Source organism: Micrasema longulum, unplaced genomic scaffold (assembly GCF_059751315.1).
Source record: "Micrasema longulum isolate JH-2025_06_02 unplaced genomic scaffold, ASM5975131v1 h1tg000403l, whole genome shotgun sequence".
Taxonomy (NCBI): Eukaryota; Metazoa; Arthropoda; class Insecta; order Trichoptera; family Brachycentridae; genus Micrasema; species Micrasema longulum.
This window is the reverse complement of record NW_028277603.1, coordinates 309235-330579: the sequence shown is the minus strand read 5'-3', so window position 1 is coordinate 330579 and position 21345 is coordinate 309235. Positions and strand designations below refer to the sequence as shown.

The following is a 21345-nucleotide window of genomic DNA, read 5'->3' as shown; positions in this document are numbered from 1 at the left end:
TTTTTTTTCCTTCAATCCGTCAGCGCTTAGAATCTTCTTGGGTTATCCCTGATCACTGGACTACGCAGTTTTTATCAGGTCATGGTAAATTTAATCAAAAATTATTTGCTTTTAATATTGTTGACTCCCCTTCGTGCTGCTGCGGATATCCTAACCAATCTTCTGAACACATCCTGTGGTCTTGTCCCTTTTCCCTTCTCTATGATTACCGAATGGATCTTCTCGCTACTATCCGTGGCCCTGTTATAGGTCCTGTCGGATATACAGATCTGGTGGCTTCTAAAAAGAATTTCAAGGCTTTTAAAAAGTTTTGTAATCATTTCGGCGAATTGATCATGTCCAATCAATTTAATCCCAGTCAGTGAAGAATTCACTTCCCTCTCTTCTCAATCCAATGAAGTACATATTATGTACTTCTGGATTACTTTCTTTCAGCACAAAGATGCTAAGGCTACCAGATTTCAGAGAGCTCCTTCGGGCAGCTTTTCTCGTTTGACAGCGAGCAAATTTTCCGTGTATGTGGGCACCGCCAAGGAGACTTATGTCCTCAAATGCGGTGTGCGGTATGTGGTGGGTAAGCTGTCACTACCCTTTGATTTGAGAGAAAATGCGGAGTAACCAAAGTGTTATCCATTTTGTTTTACCAACATTGATCGTTAACCCAGTTGTTCGCCAAATGCATCCACACTATTTAACATCTCCTGAAGATAGGTAATGGTATCCGCGTACCTGATATTGTTGATAACAACTCCATTGATCTTCAGGCCTCTTAATCATTTTAATAAAATGTAATTCCAAATACACGCCTGGCTTATAAACAATGATTACATTTGACAAGTGTGTAAAAGTTGATGATTATTGGGAATGTATTATTGTTTCTCTGGAGAGTCGACTCCGGTCAATTTGCTGATTGCAATCATTGACATTGCCATCTGATGATCACGTGATAGAGACAATTAATCGCAAAGACGCGTAGTATCAAAATCAGACATGCTCATTGATCATCATTATTAAGAAATAACTTTACATACATTAAACAGTAAGCACATATATTTTTATTCTTCTTATGATGCCACGTAAAAGCAATCCCTTCACATACTCAAAAACCATTTTTAAAAACCGAAGGTAATAATATCTTTATATGACCGAGAGGTCTTCCTATCGGTTTCGCTTATACTTTACATTTTTTTGAAGTAATAAATTTTTTAATTAAATTTAATTCTGCCGTTTTTTATTGCCGTTTTTAGTGTGATTTTGAAAACTCGTGTCGAAGGCTTTTTTTTTTGCACCACAACAGGACACGAGGCCCAATTACAGTGGTGAATTACAGCACAGAGCACCTAGTCTCGAGAAAAAAAAAATCCGTGTGGCTGAAGATCCTTATTCAGATCTGTTTTTGCAAGATTTAAAGACGGATTTCAATTACGCTATTATTTAGGTTTCATTCTATCATTTTTTCACAATATTTTGAATAATCCCACTTTGCCTGTTTATCTGAGAGAGCTCTTCCAGCCTCTATTACAACATGGCCTATATCTTCGCTATAGGAAAGAGAGAACCCTTTTATCAACATACTATTTACTCTTTCATACCGATAACCATAGAACTAACGATGGTTTTCATTCCCCTATGGCCAGAACTCTTAGGTCTGCCAACAGACATACCAGTCTTGATTACTTTGATAACAAGTTGTCTTCTTTTGTACGACCACTGAATCAAATTCAATTATAAACACCTCTCTCCCGCTTCCACTCCCACCGAGTCTACCATTGTGTCTTCCTACTTCCTTTACAATATTTTTATACGTACAAATATGTCCTTAAAAATGCCCACTGGGCGTATATATAAATAAATAAATAATGCCCCTTTACCGCTCTAATTTTCATGCCTCCTCTTTCACAGTAGTAGCTGCTGGATTGTGGAATAATCGACCCACTAATATTAGAGACGCCCCTTCTTTATTTACATTTTAATGAAGATTGAAGTGTCACTCTCTTTATGTTAGAGTTGTTCCTTACTACTTATTTCCTTCCTATCACCTCTCTTCTCCTCTCTTCATAGTAAAGTGTATTTTTTTTAGTTAATCGTTGTTTTAAATTTTTGTACAAAATTATAAGATTCTATGCCGAATTACCGAGAAAATGTCCATGTACTTTATAATTTTCTCAAACTGAACGGTTTGGGTAGGTAGGAAGGATTGGCTGAAGGCAATTAGCCCGCCCTTGTATGTATATGTATATAAAGTGTTAAATAAATGCATATTAGGAGACGCCTCCGTCTACCGTATTTTGCGGATGGTAAGACGCATCTGACCATAAGACGCACCCCCATTTTTGGATGAATATTAAGAGTAAAAAAATGCGTCTCATGGTCCGAAAAATACAGTACATATTTTATTTATTTATTCGTTTATACATAAATTGTTACAAAAATTGCACAAAAAACACTTTAGCAAATTCTGCTTGTACTAGGAGTAGGCTCAGTATATGAAGGGTCGGCAAGCCAGAAATATTAGTATGCCTAATGTTGGAATCGGTTCCTATATGGGCAAATGCCTGTCCTAAGAAACCGATTTGTTGCGGCAAATTTGTTTTTCGAATAAATAAAAATAATATTGAAGAAATAGAAAAACAGTTATAGCCCAAAAAAGAAGAAAAGAATGTAAAAATAAAATAAAATATATAAATATTCACACATACACGCATGTTGTCAAATCTAAGTGACTATATAGGGGGTGAAATCCATTATTTTTTATTTATATCCCTACAGAGATGAGGTAGAATTTTTTCAAATTCAGGATTGTGGATATTCGAGCAATATCAATACATAGATAGCGCTCCAACTCGCTTGTGGATGGTTTCTCGATTCGGTAACATATATACAAAAATCAAAAATGTTACCTGTGTGGATATTCGCTAATAAGCGGAATGGGGAATGTTGTAGTACCTACTTAAAGTGGCCACTTAACCCAGCCAATGACAGGTCATAAGCCCTGTAAACGCTCGAATATCCATAATCCTGAATTTGAAAAAAATCTACCTCATCTCTGTAGGGATATAAATAAAAAATATATACCTACTCCCCCTTGGGAGAAAATCCAGATTTGTGTGTGTACAAAGTACACGTACCAAAAATAATGTTGAAATCCATTACTTGACTACAAACGTTTGGACATACCCAAAATCGTCGTTGCGCTAGCAATATCTATTAAGTAACATCGTAAAACTTGTTACGCAGTTTAATAAAACAATGCACCTTTTGACGATTGATTTTTTTGCTACAAAAAGGAAAAATACGTAATTTTTAATGATGGGAATAATCGAAATACAAGCATTCGAAACATGCAAATAATCGAATTCAAACATCGAATCAACCGATCTATTTTACCGTAAAATGTCAGAAAACGGCAAAAAAAAAAAAAAAAAAATTTACAAGTAAAAATTAGAGCAATAAATTGTAAATTTCTTGAAAATGTATGAAAGAAATTATTTTCATTTAAACGAACTAAATTGAATGACGTCACTAGTGACCGTTCACCGAAATCAACCAATAATATAACGATGCGATAGTTATATGTCGGCCTCGTGGTGTCATGGTCAGCGCGTTTGCCTCCCATGCAAGAGGCCTCGGGTTTGATTCCCGACATGGTTGATTTGAAATATTTATTTACAAGGGTATTTTCACACAAAAATATTTCATAGTCCTTAGACTGGTATCTGAAGCGGAAGACTGTTCATCTTACCTTCATGTAACACAAAATCCGGCAAGATGTGACTCACTGCGACCCTACTGACAGTTCGAACCCCCGTATTTTAAAGAATTTTTTTTAAAACAAAATTGTGTAATATTTATATATTATGGAAAAATTAAAAATATTTTTAAAATCTTTATATATATAATTCCTCTGTACGTGTGATGTCACTGAACTCCCCCTAAACGGCTTAACCGATTTACGTGCGGTTTTCAGAGAAATATAGATCTTTGCGCTGTGCGTGTTCGTAGAGATATTAAAATCTTCAATCTAATATGTAAAATTGTAAAAAAGAAGTAAGGAGCATAAATATTTTATTCATCGATCTACCAGGGTAGCATTCGAGGAGAATACATTTACAAAAAAAATGAAAAGATGTTGTTTTTTAGTGTATGAAAATAGTTTGTTTTTGAGTTTTTACAAACAGCATTGGTTTTTTGTGGATCTCAATCAGATTCTTTCCTTAAATTCCGTATAATTTCTACCCATTTATTTCTTTTTACTGGATTTTTGGTAACACAAAAACAATATTAAATTCAACACATTATTAAAAATCGTATTCCTACATAAGTACACCCCTCTGTTGGTGAGAAGACCGGAGTTTGACGTTTGAAAAAAGAATGCCGTTTTTGAAAAAATGATTATTTTATGTTTTGGAATTCAACCAATGGTACCTATTTATCAATGAAATTTCCAAGCTAATAGCAGGCAAGCCAACGTTCGGGCAGGACAGCGTCTGACGGGTCCGCTAGTATATATATATATATTACCGGCACAACGACGAAATACAGTTGAAATTAAACAAACATAAAGTAAAATAAAATAAAGTTTATTTATTGAAATAACATAAACTATCGTAATACACTTATATATAGAGAAATTTTGTAATTATAAGCTAAAAGTCATAATCTATTAATGCATATATTTTCAGGCGGTTGGTTTGGCATCTGAAGAGGCCGGACTAAAAATCTGTTGAGCCTTTTCTTGAACCTGCTGGGCGAAATCTTTGGTACCAGACTGCACCTTTTCTCCAAACTCCTTCAGGTTGTCGATAACTTTGTCGAACTGAAAAAAAAAAAATTTTAGAAACAGAAATGTTAGCAGTATAGTAACAACTAATCATAAAACTCAATATATTAAAATGAAATAACTTTTTTTTATGTACCGCATTTTTCCCATTTGTTTTTTATAATAAATTTCATAAATGGTACATGTTTTTTTATTTATTCTATCCAAATCTACTTTTATACATCTAGTAAATGTTATAGCTGTAACTCTCTAATAAAAGAGACTAACTCTTGTGCTTGGCTTGACTTACACTGTTATATGTAGTTATTTATTTATTAGAGTTTATATATTTACAATTCCTCTTTTTTATCTAACTCATATAGTGTTCATGCGGCTCGACTGTGGAATTATCTTCCACCCACCATCAAAGAGGTTACTACATTATCTCTGTTTAAATCACGTCTGAAGAAACATCTCCTTTCTCTTCTTTAATCTCTCCTCCTTTCCTTTTTCCTCTTTTTTCCCTTTTCCCATTGAGTAATAGTTTTGATCTAAGGTCATTTATAAACAAATACGTTTATTTATATTTTTATATAGCATTAGCTTTTTCATCTTTTTTTTCTATTGAATATGTTCTGTAACTTGAATTATAAAAATAAAACTTTTATGTTATAGGTTGGTTGGAAGAAATTGCCATTTGGCAATTAGCCCATTAATGTACAAATAACATTATGTACAAAAATAAATAAAATATAATTTTGAATATAACGAGTACGTGAGAAAAAAAAAACATAAGATAAAAAGAAAAACAGAAAATAATAATACATTCATGCTTATTAAAATTTAATGCAGTTTTTACTCTTGTTCAAAAAACTTCTTTTGATTTACTTTGAATTTTTTAGAGATAAATTAGTTTTAATAGTTTTTAGTTCATGTGGGAGATTATTGTAATTTTTGACACCTTTGAAGACGAAGCTATTCTGATCTTGACTTGTGTGGAATTTAGGGATTTTAATATTATTTTGGTATCTGAGTGACTTTTTACTTATATTTTTATGATTTTTAAAAATTATTTATTCTTTTATTTTTTTTGTTTTTTTTACAATATACATAAAAAAGAGAAAATAAAATATTCTGTAAAAGATTAGAAGGTACTTTTTTATTTTTTAGAAACAAAAAACACAAGAAAAACATTCAAATATTCCTTATTATTAAAAGGCTACCAAATATATCATAAAAAAAAGAGTTATTATCTTTAGTTTATTTAATAATTTAATAACCTAGCTAGGTTACAAAATGATATAACATGTATAATAGAGGTCTCGGTGGATTTATCAACAATATGTTGAGTTTGTCCAATTTTTTGTAGACAAGGACTGGATTCAACTCCCTGGGGAGCTATTAATATTGACATATTACAACAGATATGAAGGAAATTTTAAAGAAGGTTATATAGATGTTGATGCCTAGACTTCTATATTACCTTATTTAAAATGTTATTCATCTCTGTTGTAATATGTTAAAATGACGTTTGCATAATTACTTATTCTGCGTACTATGACAACGTCTTGAACTTGAGACCTCGATTATACATGTTATATCATTTTGCATCGTAAATGTCTTTACGAACGCGTACAGTACTTGTACACAGCAATCCACATACTTCGTGTCATGTTTGACTGACACTGACATACGATTACGTCTCTTTTGAATAAAGGAAAAATTGCAATGAAACTGCATATTTATCGTTATACATTACAATGCAATTTTTACTTGCGTTCCTTATATTATTAAAAAGTCAGTATCATAATATTAAATACCATATTTAAAGTGGTTTGTTGTCTTAGTAAATATTATACGCATTTTAAATTGGTTTGTATTACCACGCGAAGGAACATACTCGCAAATGTTTGCTTTCGAATTAACCGTTTCACTGTCAGCCATATTTTTTATTTTCTTATAACATTTTCTTATAACATTTTCAATATATATTTACCAAAGATGAAGAAGATAAATGAGTTCTCGTTGTTTTTGTTCGATAAAGGGTCGATAGTTTCAAATACCTGTAGCTCAATCACAAATAACTATCGACGTGCTAATAAGCGACGTGACAACAATTCCTCACCATGGTTGTGTATCGTATTCGCGATCACAATACAACGTCCGTGAACACGTGTCTAAACGTGTCCTGAAAAGTTATTTGCTTGCAACGAGGTTCTTATTTAGAGGTTTGATTTCATGATAGCGATCCGGGTATTTTGCAATCCAGTAGCTCAATCACAAATAACTGTCGACGTGATAATAATTTCTCACCATGGTTGTTAATTGTATTCGCGATCACAATGGAACATCCGTGAACATCTAATATTAAATGTCGAAATATTTACGTTTCGCGACGTATAATCCTGCTGCGTAATCACATATTTGAATTTCACCGGTGTAAATATGGAAAATATTTCAAAACTGCTATTTTTATTTATTTCTTTATTATTTATCACGCTATTCATTGCATTTAGCCGGCGGTTGGCAAGCCAAATGTCAAGAAAAGCAGTCGCCATAATTTTAATTTAATTTTAACTTTTTTGTATTAGATACTACTTACTATTTTGCAAATGCAATATATTGTAATATTTTTTATAGTAAACGCTGATTTTTCGCCAGTGAACTGTATTTTTTTACGAGGAAAACAAAAAACAAATTGACACGAGCGTTACTTATGACTGCGATAACTTAAGCATGTTCATTGTGATTTCTCAAATTTTTGGCATGTTTTTAAGTACGTCGATAGTTATTTGTGAGTGAGCTATTGGGGTGGTATTCTGGATTTTATCTACCCCCTAAAGAGTGATTAATTTGAAGATTTTATTTTCTTTGCTTCGTATAATGGCCACACTGATTATTCAACGTCAAAAAGTACGAACACGTGCCACAAAATAAGAAAATTTCATTAAGACCATTTTTACGACCTTAAGGTTAATCTAAACGAAAATACGAAACTAATTATTCGTTTATTTTTACTTTTTACGTTTATTTTTAATGGAAATTTTACAAAACTTGGTTGGCGGAAACTTTACACTATATTGTTGAAACAAATACTAAAACAATACAATTCAGGCCCTTTTCACAAAATGGTGTACAAAACAAAAAAAAATCTTATTTATAACCAGTTTTAGGTTTCCACCCTTTGAGCAATCAAACCCAGGACCTCAAGAATGCCAGGCGAACACGTTAACCTATACACTACGAAGAAGACTTTCCAAGTAAAGTTCTCTTTTCAGGATTTTTACCAGAGCTTCTTCATCGGCACATTTCAAGACGTTCTAAAGAAAAATCGATATTTACGTTCGAAAATTTGAGTATCTTCGTCGGTAATCTGTAATTGAACATGTTTAGAAAAATTCATTGTACACATATTCTATTTTTCAAACTAAAAAACTTAATTTTACTTTGTAGATAAAATTTAGGGTATTGACCTGATATTGATTAGCTTCCTATTACTAATACTGGCCATGAGAGTAGTCATCGGGTCAAAAAAAATTATCTAGGGTTCTGGCTCTATCTATTTCACACACAGACCTGTATTTTCTATCCGATCGGACACAGAATAAGCCACATGAACTGAAGTACTCTCCTATGATAGAGAACATCCAAAAGAAGTTTCTGAGATATCTCTACATGAGAGATTACGGGTATTATCCTCGGCTCTACCCGACCGAGTTTCTCCAGGGTATGCTTGGCTACAACAGTTTAGAGACTAGAAGGAATGTGTATTTGACTACACATTTTTATCCATTGTTGCGCGGTATGGTCGATACTCCTGAGATTGTGATGAGCATTGGTTTGTATGTTCCTGGTAAATACCTAAGACAGCGTCAACCTACATTTTTATTTATTTACACCTTTTATCAAAATACAATTTTACGTTCACTTTGCCCAGCTAACAAGGGTACATACCCCGTTCCAAGCTAGGCAATTACATTCTTATATATAATAATAGTTAACAAATTAATAGAGAGCACAGACAAATAAAATACAAACTTATTCGTGTACACATTTTGATACATATACATACACACATTCACATATATATACACATACATACACACACACATACATACACCCATGCGCATACACATACATACATTCATAAAAACATAGACAATTTATTTATGCGAAACTTCATGGTTGCCATCTATAAATATATTTTTTGGAATTATTCCTTATTTTTATATTTTGTTTTCGACATCCATTAAGAATCTCCAATCCGTGGCATGCATCAACTTTTCTGACTCCCTACGACCAATGTCATGAAAGAGCGAGGTGAACACCTTCCGCAACTTGACAACACTCCCGACTTTCCACGATTCTGGCAAAAGGTTATGGACCTTTTTGCCTACGTAATAGTGTTGTCTCGATACCAGAACAGTGTTGACCCCTTCCCCTAGTATCAGATCCCTATTAGAGTATCTTGTATTATAGTTGTGGTTGACGATTGGGTAAATGTCTCAATTATGTGTGTAACCACTACCGTTCCAATATATACTGTTGAATAATATTCAGTACTCTGAATTCTTTGAAGAGCAAGTCACTTGGATAACGAAATGTTTTTTTAAAAAAATACTTGGATTAAAGCTTTTTGTGCAATTGCTACAGGTTCAAGGGCGGTTTTTCAAGATTGTTTTATATTCCGATATACAGGAGCACCCTGCCGTTGAAAAAGCTACCGCTATGCTGAACAACATGGATCTTGATGTTGATCTATTACATGTATCCGAAGCGGTTTTCCGGAGCAGTATTCTCCTACTGCTTTGACAAGAGTCTCTTTTATCTATTTTTTTCTATATATTTATTTATTTATTTTATATCATTATATTACATACACAAAATTATAATTTATGTAAAGTTGCTTTGACTGTCTAACTAGGGTTATTTACCCCGTTCTAAAACAGTCAAAAAATATAAAAAACAATAATCAATTTATAGAAACAGTTATAAAGATACAGGACAAAGTGAAAAACAAAGTAAAAAATGGAATAAAAACATGGTAAAAAATGTAGTAAAAACATAGTAAAATGTAATAAAAACATAGTAAAATTGTAGTAAAAACATAGTAAAAATGTAGTAAAAACATAGTAAAAATGTAGTAAAAAAAACGTAGCAAAAAAAATAAATAATAAAAAAAAAGTATAATATGTACGTCTTGAAATTTAGTTTGTAACGTATATGTTATTTTTAAATAAATGAATTGAATCGAATTGAATTGAATACGCACATAATGTAAACAGTAACTAAATGAATAAATAAAAATAATCTTTGCTTGGAGGGAAGGACAGTTTTAGAGTAGATAAGTAAATGAATGCGCTCATGAAATTTCCAATCATACAATAACAATAGTAAATAAATAATCAATCAAAATAAGTGTTATTATTATTGTGACAAGGGACATCTCTTATCACGAAATTGTTATAATTCAACACATCACGCTAAATGCTAATGAACTTTCAATGATACATTTAAGTTCTAGATTTCGATTTATTTACTTATGACAAAATAAATCGTTTTCAACTTTACATATTACATATTTTATTTGTACGAAATATTCCCAATCAGCAAAAGTGCTGGTACGAGGGGATATAATATATAATGACACAATTTTTTTAATAAAAAGTCAATAAAATAACATCACATCACGTCACACGGGCTGTAAGAACTGTTTTATTTAGGTGTTTTTTAAGAACGTATTTGTTTTGTGTATTTTTTAGATCATTAGAAAGTGAATTTTAGAAATTTATTGCTGTATACACAAAACTGTTTCTTTTTTTGTTAGTCTTGGGTTAAATTCCGTCCGGAAGTTAAATTATTTGACTATCTTGTATTTATTTTATGTATATTGTGTTAAACTTAAATTTAATATTCTCTTTATTTTATTCTTTTTGATCTTAAACATCATCTTTACCTTTTCTGTGTAAATTAATGAATGTAAATTGAGAATTTTTGTTATTCTATATAAATCTGTGATTCTAGTATATTTATTAAAATTAAATGTTGCTTTAAATTCATTGTTCTTTGTATTGATTCTTGCATTTGTTTACTAAATTGCGACCATATTATTAATCCATATACAAAGTGTGGAAGTATGAAAGCATTGTAAGTCATTAATTTTGTACTTTTATTAAAGACTTCTGTTCTTCTCATTATTCCAATAATTGGACTTAGTTTTTTTATAACTGCTGTTTTGTTCACACTCATTTGTCATCCACATCCAAACCTTACCTTAGTACTTTACATTTGCTGTTTGTTTAATTTGCTCATCTTTAATTCATAGGTTAAGTTTTTTGGGGCTAAATTATTTAAACCTATTGAAAAGGAATATAACGACCGAACGTTGACGGTAAGCGCTGTGCCGCGCCGCACAGTGTTTCGTTTCATACAAGCTAGAAACTAAAAATTCTGAATGTACTTTTAACTCACGCATGCGATTCATTTAATCCTAAAAAGAGGTTTTTTTTAATTAAATACTTAATAATAATTCGTTTTATAAAAAATATGTCACATTTTGTTATTTCATAAACGAAATAAATTTTCTGGAAATTGATATCTGCATCCAATAATGTATTTAAGGATCATAAATAATTGAAATTATTACTTTAATTCTATTGACTGATAAATCGGTCAACCTATAAAATAAATCATTGAAAATTATATTAGATACTTAGGCATAAAATAAAGATTTCACCCAAGAGAACTAATCTGCCTTCACTTGTTTTGTCAGAATAACCATTTTACAGCTGATTTTATTATGTTAAACATGACAACTGAAAGGGTTTAAATAAACTTAAAAGTTTGACATTGTAAGGAACACAGAAGTGAGGCAACGGACACAGCAACCCTTGGTATCTACTGTCATCCAAGGCGTTTTGGCTGGCAAGGCCATGTACTACGTATGCCTTCCGAAAGCCTTAACCATGCTTGCCTATGTTACAAGGCATCAGGTTCTTGGCGTCCTGGTCGTCCACTGTTGACAATTTGTGGGCAGTTTGCGTCAGAGTTGCGGTACGTGGACTTAACTTGGGAGGATGTACGGGAGGTCGATCGCTTGGCCGGAAGCAGATTATGGAATCCATATGCTCCACATAGGGAGCGGATATGGTATGATGGTGATAAAACTTAAAGGTTTTTAAATAAAACATTTGTTATAAGTGATTTTCAAATAGACGTATTTTGAGAAATATAAAAATAGCATGTAATGTAGATAAGCCAAAAGAATAAAATTCTTGTCGAAAAACTCTATTAATACTAATAGAGTTCATTTTGTTCAGGTTTGGCGCTACAAATATAACAGGACATGGTTGACTTATTTCCAGCCAAAACGTTGCAAATTTTACCATCCACCATTGTTAAAAGCATTTTCAATTTTATGGACAATACTACACCTCAAATATTAACATTAAAATTTTCAAGTTTTTCAATTGCATCTTGAAGTTTTTCGATTTCAGATTTAGTAAGAATATCAGTTTCTTTGGCGAAAATAAATTTAATAGGACGACAATAAGAGGTTGAGGAAGGGCTTAAATTTTGCCAAATTACTATATTAGGGTCATCATTAAGCCTTAGTTGTATTGGAACGAATGACATAATAAATAAAAATTCATCTATTGCATGCTCTGTGTGAAATTTCTGTTTATAATTACTATGTCCCGGGCTTCCATTTCCACCCCACTTGCATATAAGAGTCAGTACAGAACCTGAAGGAACTCTTTCTTTTAAGACTTCTGATTCTACATTTAGCAATCGTTCCACCGTATGATTTAAAATCGCTTGTAGCTGGATTTCTGCACAAGTTTCCGTTATTTTGAAAAATGCCTCGCTCAGGCAACATGCTTCTTTAGCTTTTCTTAAATTATAAAATGCCGGATATATGTTGTGGCCGGTTTTTATGGCATTTTTACGCATAACTTTGTAGGAATACGAAGATAATTTACAGTCAACGTATAAACTTAGCGCTTCCTCAATTGTCAATGCCCGCTGTTTGTTTACTTGTTGACGTTCCCTACGTATTTTTGCTACTTCATTGGGAGTAGCTTTCAAAATTTTCTTTAGGAGATCGGCAACTGTGCGTTTTCCTGATGCTCGAATAGATACCTGCGTGGCAAACGAAAGTTCTTCAGATGTCTTCATACTCACTAAATCACGCACTTTTGTCCTTTTGCACTGATCACTGCATGCCCCAACATCCTTTGCGGGCCTTCCAGTAGACGTAGATGGTTCATTCATGTCTACTGAAGGACTTTGTCGAAAGTTTTCACATATCAAAATATTTTCACTACCGTCGAGCCACTCAATTTTTTTTTTAACAAATCTATCTAGTTTACAGCCAGATTCGGTCCATTTTCTGCTTATATTTAAACAAATAAGCTTAATTTGATTTTTTAACAGTTTTTCACCACTTGCACCAAGTTTAACGACTTCAAATTTACTAACAATATTATTTAACACTCCTTGAAGCCTTTCTTTCTTCGTCAAACTCTTCCACATCACGTACAATTCTTGCCTGGAAATCTCGTATCTGGTACCTGTAAAATAACAAAATAAGATAGATGCAACTTCGTGCGGTAAAATATCGAAACTGTAATGAATTAACAATAAATTGGTCTATTGAAAAATAAAAATAATATTTTGCTACTTTGATATACTCTCCGAGATAAATTCTCGAGAAGTTAGAAATTGATATTTTTTTAACTACTGAAAAATACATAAGTTAAATTATTGTTTTTTTAAATACCTAAATGAAATACATTAAAATATTAGAAAAAAAACTATACAACATACCTTCCAAAATAGTTTCCATTTTTTTTTTAATCGAAATAAAAAACTTTAAACTTGATAAACAACCTTTATACGTCGGACGCCAAAATGCAAATAAATGTAATTAGGCTTTCAAAAACCAATTATCCGACTTTGATATTCTGGTATGAATCACCTTAAGCATTAATCACCCCAATTAGGCTTACAATCGTTACACTAACTATCTGGTAATGCCCCCATGACGTCATCGTTTAAGAATTCAAAAGTGACTTTTTATCTTGTAGCTTGTATGGGTCAAAACACTGTGCGCCGTCTCTAGCGATCGCCATTAAGCGGTGGTTTACGTCATTAAAGGTTGCCTTTACTAACCAATAGGAGGAATATCGGATTTAGCCTACTCTACAAATAAAAGATTTTTTAAAGATTCTCGTTGTGTTTATATAAGCCCTTATAATGAATATTTTCATTCGTTTTTTTCGTTTGGAAAATAAGATCTTTCGAAAACGATCGTTTCGTAAGTTGGTAACAAATTTTGTCACAGAAGTTCACTAGTAAAGCATTCATTTTAATGTTGGTAATGCCACAGGCTACAGATAAGGAGAGTTGTCTATGCTTATTATCTTAAGCCCCCCCCCTCCCTTACACTCCAGTTCTAGGCACTGACAGATGAAGGTGAAAACGGATTACATCTTACATCTCGAATTTCTTTTATTATTTTATGGTTTTTAACCTCTCCTAAATCATGAAAACTATCAATCACAACTCATAGCGTTTAATAAGTGACAGGACGCCGTAAATGTAAACAAACGACACATAGAAAAAGGAAGCTATCTACAATACTTTATAAAATCCTTAGACATTGATGAAAAAAAATCCAATGACGTCACAAAACATCCAAAGACGTCATACTTGATGACGTCACGAATTGTTTGTTTTTGGCACAATTCAAATTACTAGAATTTAATCCTTTATATTTCCCTTATTTCTTAACAGATTTTGATATAAATAGTGCCGATCGGCTTGTGATTTTTAGATCAATTTATTGGCTAATAAAAAAATCCACGATAATTGCCCATGGGCGCAGGTTTTCTAGAGAGCGTTGGTTGTGAGTTGTGCAAGCGTGTTTTTGGCACAACGGGGGAATAATTCAGTAAAACTACTTTTAAAAACAAATGTTTCAGGTCGACCATCTCGGGAATCAAACCCGGAATTTTAAGCGTGTTATGCGGATGCGCCAACCACTACACTATAAGGCGGACGTATATCCACGCAATTTCTTGCAGCTGTTTAGTCGAATGCACTTGTTCGGGAATTTGGTTCTATTTACACACTTCGCCTGAGTTCGATAGGGATCATGTTAGGATCTGTGTTAGGATTTTGCCGGTAGCGTCTTGATAATTTGATGTTCCGCTGTGATTTGTTATAGATACGTATTGTTTTTCTTCTGTTGATTGAGTGCATGTTGTATAGGGCAAATTATTCTAATGTTTCCTATATGTATCTGGGTTTCGTGTCGTCTGATTGATTTGTTTGTATTACTACGTTCTTCTTCTTTTCCGATGCGGGATCTGGAGCGTGCGGCCGCGGTCTCAATTTGCAACTAACACTGTATTCCTCCACTGTAATACTGGGAATTATAAAAAGGTGATTGTGCTGACCATGTGTATTTGATTGATCACAAACTGACAATACTGCAGTGAGGGGTACAATGAAAGTTTTTAAAGTTTATTTGTTTTGTTATTTTCGCGGTTTGATGGTAAAGAAATATTAAATTTTCGCTTAATTTAAAAAAAAATTAAATTGATATTGATATGCGAAACTGAAGAAAGACTCAAGTCTTTATGAACAGTTTCGGGAAAGGGGTGGATGCTTTCATAGTATTTACACACAACACTGTATTGAACCCGCCTGAGCACAGATAAATTTGTTTTGTACATTGAGTTTATGATGTCCGCGACCTCTTTTTTACAATGCCAATGTATAAATACCAATAGGAAACAAAATAATAAAATAAATATCTAAACAATGTTTAATTCAGCAATATTTGAAGATTTTATTGGGTCATGAACGAGCGGTAAAGAAATATCTGGTGTGCACATGAAAATACATTTTGAACTCAAGATAACCTACATAAAAATCGTAAAACCAAATCGAAGCTCTTGATTATTCCAAGTTAAATATAATTGAAATTTATCGCTTCAGAGAAAGAAAAAATATTTGATAAGGGATATGGAAGTCTAAGCATTTACAGGGCTTACGACCTGTCCTTGGCTGGTATTTTATTACGCCCCTTTATTAGCTACTTGACCGACAGAAAACTACTTGTTAAAATTTGAATATCTTCATCCCAAATTTAGCACCACTAATGGACTACCTCAGGGATGTCATCTTGGTCCAGTACTTTTTTCATTTTCTTTTTATTTTTCTTATTGAAAGCTTTAGTAATGTCTAAATTTTACATTCGCTGATGACGTCAAATGATTTAAACAAATTATTATCGCGATCTCTTGGGTGTTAACATAAGTTGTCTGTTTTTTCCAAATTTTAAAATGAGCACCCAAAGTAAAACAAAATGGAAAATGTCGTTATTTGAAAGAAAATTTTCTACTCTACAAGATGTTTACTTGCTTTTACGTTACGTGTATTATTATATTTGATTACAAGCCTGAAAAATGGAATGTCAAGTAGACGAAAGTGCGCATTCTCGACACCTTCTGCTCACGTTCAATCGAGGGAATACATGAATAATATTTAACCACTAAATTTATTTGTTTATATTTATTGACAATTTTAGTTTAAATTACTTCTATTTTTAGTCATACATGGACTGGTTTCCAGGATGCTACGTCATCTTCAGAGCTTATAAATAACCTAGCATCACACGCGTTACTATTTATATTTTAATATTATATTGGAAGAAAAGAAGAAAGAGCAGACAAGCTTCGGCTTTGCGGGAACAAAAATACAATTATGTATGTTATCTAATTCTTAAAATAAATTAAAAAAAGAACTAAAAATAGTATCGTAAGTGATGTAACAATTACTATGTTTAATGACTTACTTGTTCAGTTTTTCAAATAATTTAATTTTTTTTTATAAAAGAAATATTTGCGTTCTTATGATTTACCCAAATATTTCATTTTGAGGGCCATTTTCAACGAGTTTTAAATAACTCATTATTAGAAAGTGGGAATCAAGTTGGGGTAGAGTGGGATTCGAACCACAGACCTTTGGCCCGTGAGTCCGAGACACTAGCCACAGGACCACAACCCGATCAATTACATACTAGTGTAAAACTGTTTAAAAATTAACACAAATACATAGGTATACCTCATCTAAAGTTATCTATAAATCTACACTATTGTGTATTTACAAATAACTTATCCTTAATCCTAATAAACAAAGAACATTTTATACATTTTATATTTGGAGCACTAACTTTGATACACCACTCACAGATTAGGTAAGTTGAATGTTTAAAAAAGATGTTGACAGAAGAGTGAACGCGGACAATAAAATTAACGGCACACTAAGCACAGTAATTGCTAATAAAATATGTCAATCGAAGCTAAACTGGCAGTGCACAACGGAGTTTCAGTCCCAACACTTATGTATGCACGTGAAACATGGAACTGGCAGAGGAAGGATGAAAGCAAATCAATGTATGACAAGGTTGCGAATGATGAAATCAGGCGAGAGTGTAAATCTGAATCAAGTGTGATTGATAAGGTTAAGAAAGGGTCTCTGAGATGGTTTGGTCACGTAGAACGAATGGACTACGAAAAAATTGTAAAACAAGTATACACGGCGAAAATGAACGGTAACGTGAGACGAGGACGACCTAAGAAGACGTAGCATGATCAGATAAACCAAAATCTTAAGTCTGATCATGTCAAAAGCAGACAGAACCGAAGGGCATGTATGACAACATGTATGAATGGGAAAGAAGCTAAGAATGTATGCCAGGATAGACGTGTGTGGCTGTCTATTCTCTCTGTCTACCCCTGCGGGGAAATTGCGTGATAGTAGTAGTAGTTAAATGTACAATGCAGCACTACTGCCAATTACAATGTACATCAATTATACAATTAAATAATTACATTTTTTTTTTTTTAAAAGTTCAATAGTAATTATAAGGTCCATAAAAACAATAGTTAACAAAGCAAATAAGTCACTAATACGCATTATGACACATAGTTAGAGAGAAAGAGTCTAAAACTGGTAATCTCAGCATGGAAAAGATCCACCTCTCTTGGTAGGCTGTTCAACAGACCAATTATCCTCCCCACAGGCATCATCAAAGGTAAATTTGTCCTAAATTAAGGAAAAACAAATGGTCGGTGTTGCCTAGCTCTTAAATAGTTGCTCGATGCATATAATTTAATACGCTCAAAAATGTTAGTATTGTAAATTAACCCGGTCAGAAGCGTGATAATACTACTTCTGGCCCGCAAACTTGTGATACCGAGCACACCTAAAAGGAAACAATGCTGGGTATTGCAATGGGTAGTATCCAAACTCTCTCATGTAAAGCTAACGAAGAAATTTCTTCAGTGTTCTCTCAACCATTAAGAGTAAGTGGGTTATTCAGCCCCCACATCACCGCATCACTCTCCAGAAGAATGCTACGCACTGAATTATGAATTATGCATCACTATTTTTGCGTCTTGTGACCTCAAATGAGTGCTTACCTGAATATTTTCTTTCAAAAAGTTTTGAATGGTGCTCAGAGTATCTGGCTTTTCTTCTGTAGGTGCTGGGGCATCTCGGCGTTCCCTTGGCGACGCAGCTGAATACTAAAAAGAAAAAAAAAGAAAATTGAAAAAATTGACCTTAAATATTTTTCATGGTAGATAAACCTTATTTTTTTGTGTTCAAAAATACTGTCCAAAGGGTAATACATAGAATTAGGAATAGTCCAGAAGGAGCGTAGAGTCATATTTGAATACAAAGGACTGTCCAAAAATCCCCCCACTATGCCCCACTTTCGTCGGGCGCATTCACGAAGTCGCCGCGTAATGTTGCACGATGGGAAAAATATAATCATAACACAAATTTGAGGTAAAAAAAAAAGCAATTTGTTAATTTCTCTAAAATTTTATTGTGAACGCGGAAATATTGATTGACACAACAGAGTAGATAAGTAAAGGGTTATTTAATAATTGAGTAATTGAATGAATGCACTTTGAACTCAAAATATAAAACAAATTTTATTGGACATAAAACGGATATTTTTATGTCATGTTAAATAGTATTTGATGTTTTAAAGATAATGTCGGTCAAATATCCACCACAGAGTTGATTAATCCGAGGTCCAATTTTCATTAGTTCTCTCATTAGATGAGTAAAGTAGGGTAAATAAATTTACTACCCTGGCAACACTTATGAAATGTCCATTTTGATTTTTTGAACAATCTGACAGACGGAAGAATAATTACATTTTTTAGTAATATATTTGCTACTGACACTTTAATTTGCTAATTATACTGAAATGTGATCCCATCCTGTTTCTTTAAGATCCTAGCAGTATTTCTACACTTTAAAAGGACACAACACGGCATAGTTGAATTCAAATCAGGAATTGCGTACTGAGCGACGTCCACAAAAAAACTAATGGGTCAAAACGTAAAACTATTCATTTATTAGTAGTTTAGTCACCTTCTGTATGATGCTCGTATGCGGTTTCTGGACTATTCTTAATTCTATGACGTAATGTTTTGTTTAGAGATCGTAAGGTTTTAAAAGTGAAATAGTCCATCTATTAATTTTGGCCATTATGTTATATTGGTGGTAAAACATAATTCTAAATATCTGCATTTTTTAGCGCCCCACTCGGGGGGCGTAGAGTGACCCACACGGTGGCGAGTCGGCTCCAAAAATAAACGGCAAATTAAAAAAATATGCCATTTATCCTATTGTCGGCAAAGAACCTCTGCGTGTCCTTTTGTCGTTCTCGACTGACCATTTGTGAACGTGGATTTTCAACTCGGTTGAAAATGAAAACAAGACAAAGTGTATAGCTTATGTTATGTTTTTGTTCTTTCATTGTGCGTTTTGTAATATGAATAATATCAATGTACATAAATTAATTATAAACATAAATACGTAGAGTTTAAAACTGTCTCAATATTTTGTTTATTATCTCTGTTTATTAAGTCTTCTTTGTTTATTCTCAAATGTAAAAATATTAAAAAAAAAGTATATTGTTAAGTGTCCTTGGCACGGGTTACCCCAGTGAGGTCACATTATTTTTATTATTACTATAGTTTAAAATGGAAAAAATGAATAAATAAATTTACTTTCTGTTGAAAATCATTTCCGCTGTGCACCGTCTACTGTGAAGCCAAGAATTCACCAATTGGTAAAGCTAGCCGGACCGAAGGGGGGATTTGAATGCCCCCACAAAAGTCAACAGATGGAAGAGTTGAGGAAATGTGGATGTTCAAACATGGGCAGAATGGTGAATGTTACACAGTGTGTAAAGTGGCCACTTAAACCAGCCAATGACAGGTCATAAGCCCTGTAAATGCCTAGACTTCCATATTCCCCTATCAAAAATGTTTTCCCTCTCTGTTGAAATAAATTTAAATATGAACTTCCTAGGGAGGAAATCCAGCCAGTCTGCAAGCATTTGGACATAATCAAACATTATTTGAATTATTTTTTAAGTTATAATAACAAGTGAACTAAGAGATTCTTCACAATTAAGTACCTTTATATAAATATAAAATAATATGTTCAATTCATAATGACACAACATATGTACATCAGAGTTTCACTTGACTTTAAAAATCATTGAAAGTAATCAAATACATTTAATTATTATTTTATAATTAAAACAATAACATATATATGCATTATCATTTGTCAACGTAAAAAAACATTCCAACTGTTGTCTGGATTTGAAATTTCACTTTTTTCAAATAATAGCTATTATCTCATTTTACATTTCTACGGCCGGATGCTTTCTGCAAATCAATAATTATTGATATTTCCTATAACTCTACCTGCAGTTTCCAAGTTTCCCATTAAATTAAGGAAATAACTCACCTGTACCGCCAAAAACAGCGTCAGGAACAAGAAAACGAATTTGTGGGACGCCATCTTTATGCAATTTGTTATTTATTACTGACGACTCGACACGACGGAGAACTGTTAACAAATGGCGTCGAGTAAAATGGTAACAATATTATGTACTGAATTTAATATGACTCATACACACTGGTGCGGCTTCAGTATTTATTTTTATTTTATTTTTTAAAATATCTATTTAAAACATTCAAGTTTGTAAGAGAAAATTCTCAATGGAAGTTCATTGTAATTTATTATAGTAACAAAAGACGAGTAATTTTTTAAAATATTATTTTTTTATTTTTTTTATTTAAATTTCATTGATAAACCCTAACGGGTTACATACATTTAACAAAATATTTTCACTTTTAAAATTCACATTCTACTGTTAATAATAATGTCGGGTTGTGGTCCCAGACCAAAGGTCCGTGGTTCGAATCCCACCCTACCCCAACTTGATTCCATTTTCTAATAGTGAGTTATTTACAACTCGTTGAAAATGGCCCTCAAAATTAAATATTTGGGTAAATCATAAGAACGCAAATATTTCTTTTTCTAAAAAAAATAATTTATTTTTTACATCTTTTGTAAAGGTTGTCTGAGTCTTTTGTTTAGTGTTGTCTGGTAGTTTATTGTGTAATTTCAGTCCATGGTTTATTAGTCTTGATTGTCCTTTTCTCGTTTTAAAAGATTGCATATGATAATTTTCT

The 21345-nt window shown here is 32.7% G+C and overlaps 2 long non-coding RNA genes across 2 annotated transcripts; both read right to left on the bottom strand.

Annotated features, from left to right (window-relative positions):
- Positions 1-4564: 4564 nt before the first annotated feature.
- LOC148281843 (uncharacterized) lies at positions 4565-20737 on the bottom strand. Its single transcript, XR_015822250.1, has 3 exons — positions 20615-20737; positions 18256-18360; positions 4565-4816 (listed from the first exon to the last, which is right to left on the bottom strand). It is a non-coding gene; the product is annotated as an uncharacterized LOC148281843 (long non-coding RNA).
- On the bottom strand, positions 10571-15476 carry LOC148281844 (uncharacterized). Its single transcript, XR_015822251.1, has 2 exons — positions 13868-15476; positions 10571-11157 (listed from the first exon to the last, which is right to left on the bottom strand). It is a non-coding gene; the product is annotated as an uncharacterized LOC148281844 (long non-coding RNA).
- Positions 20738-21345: the final 608 nt, after the last annotated feature.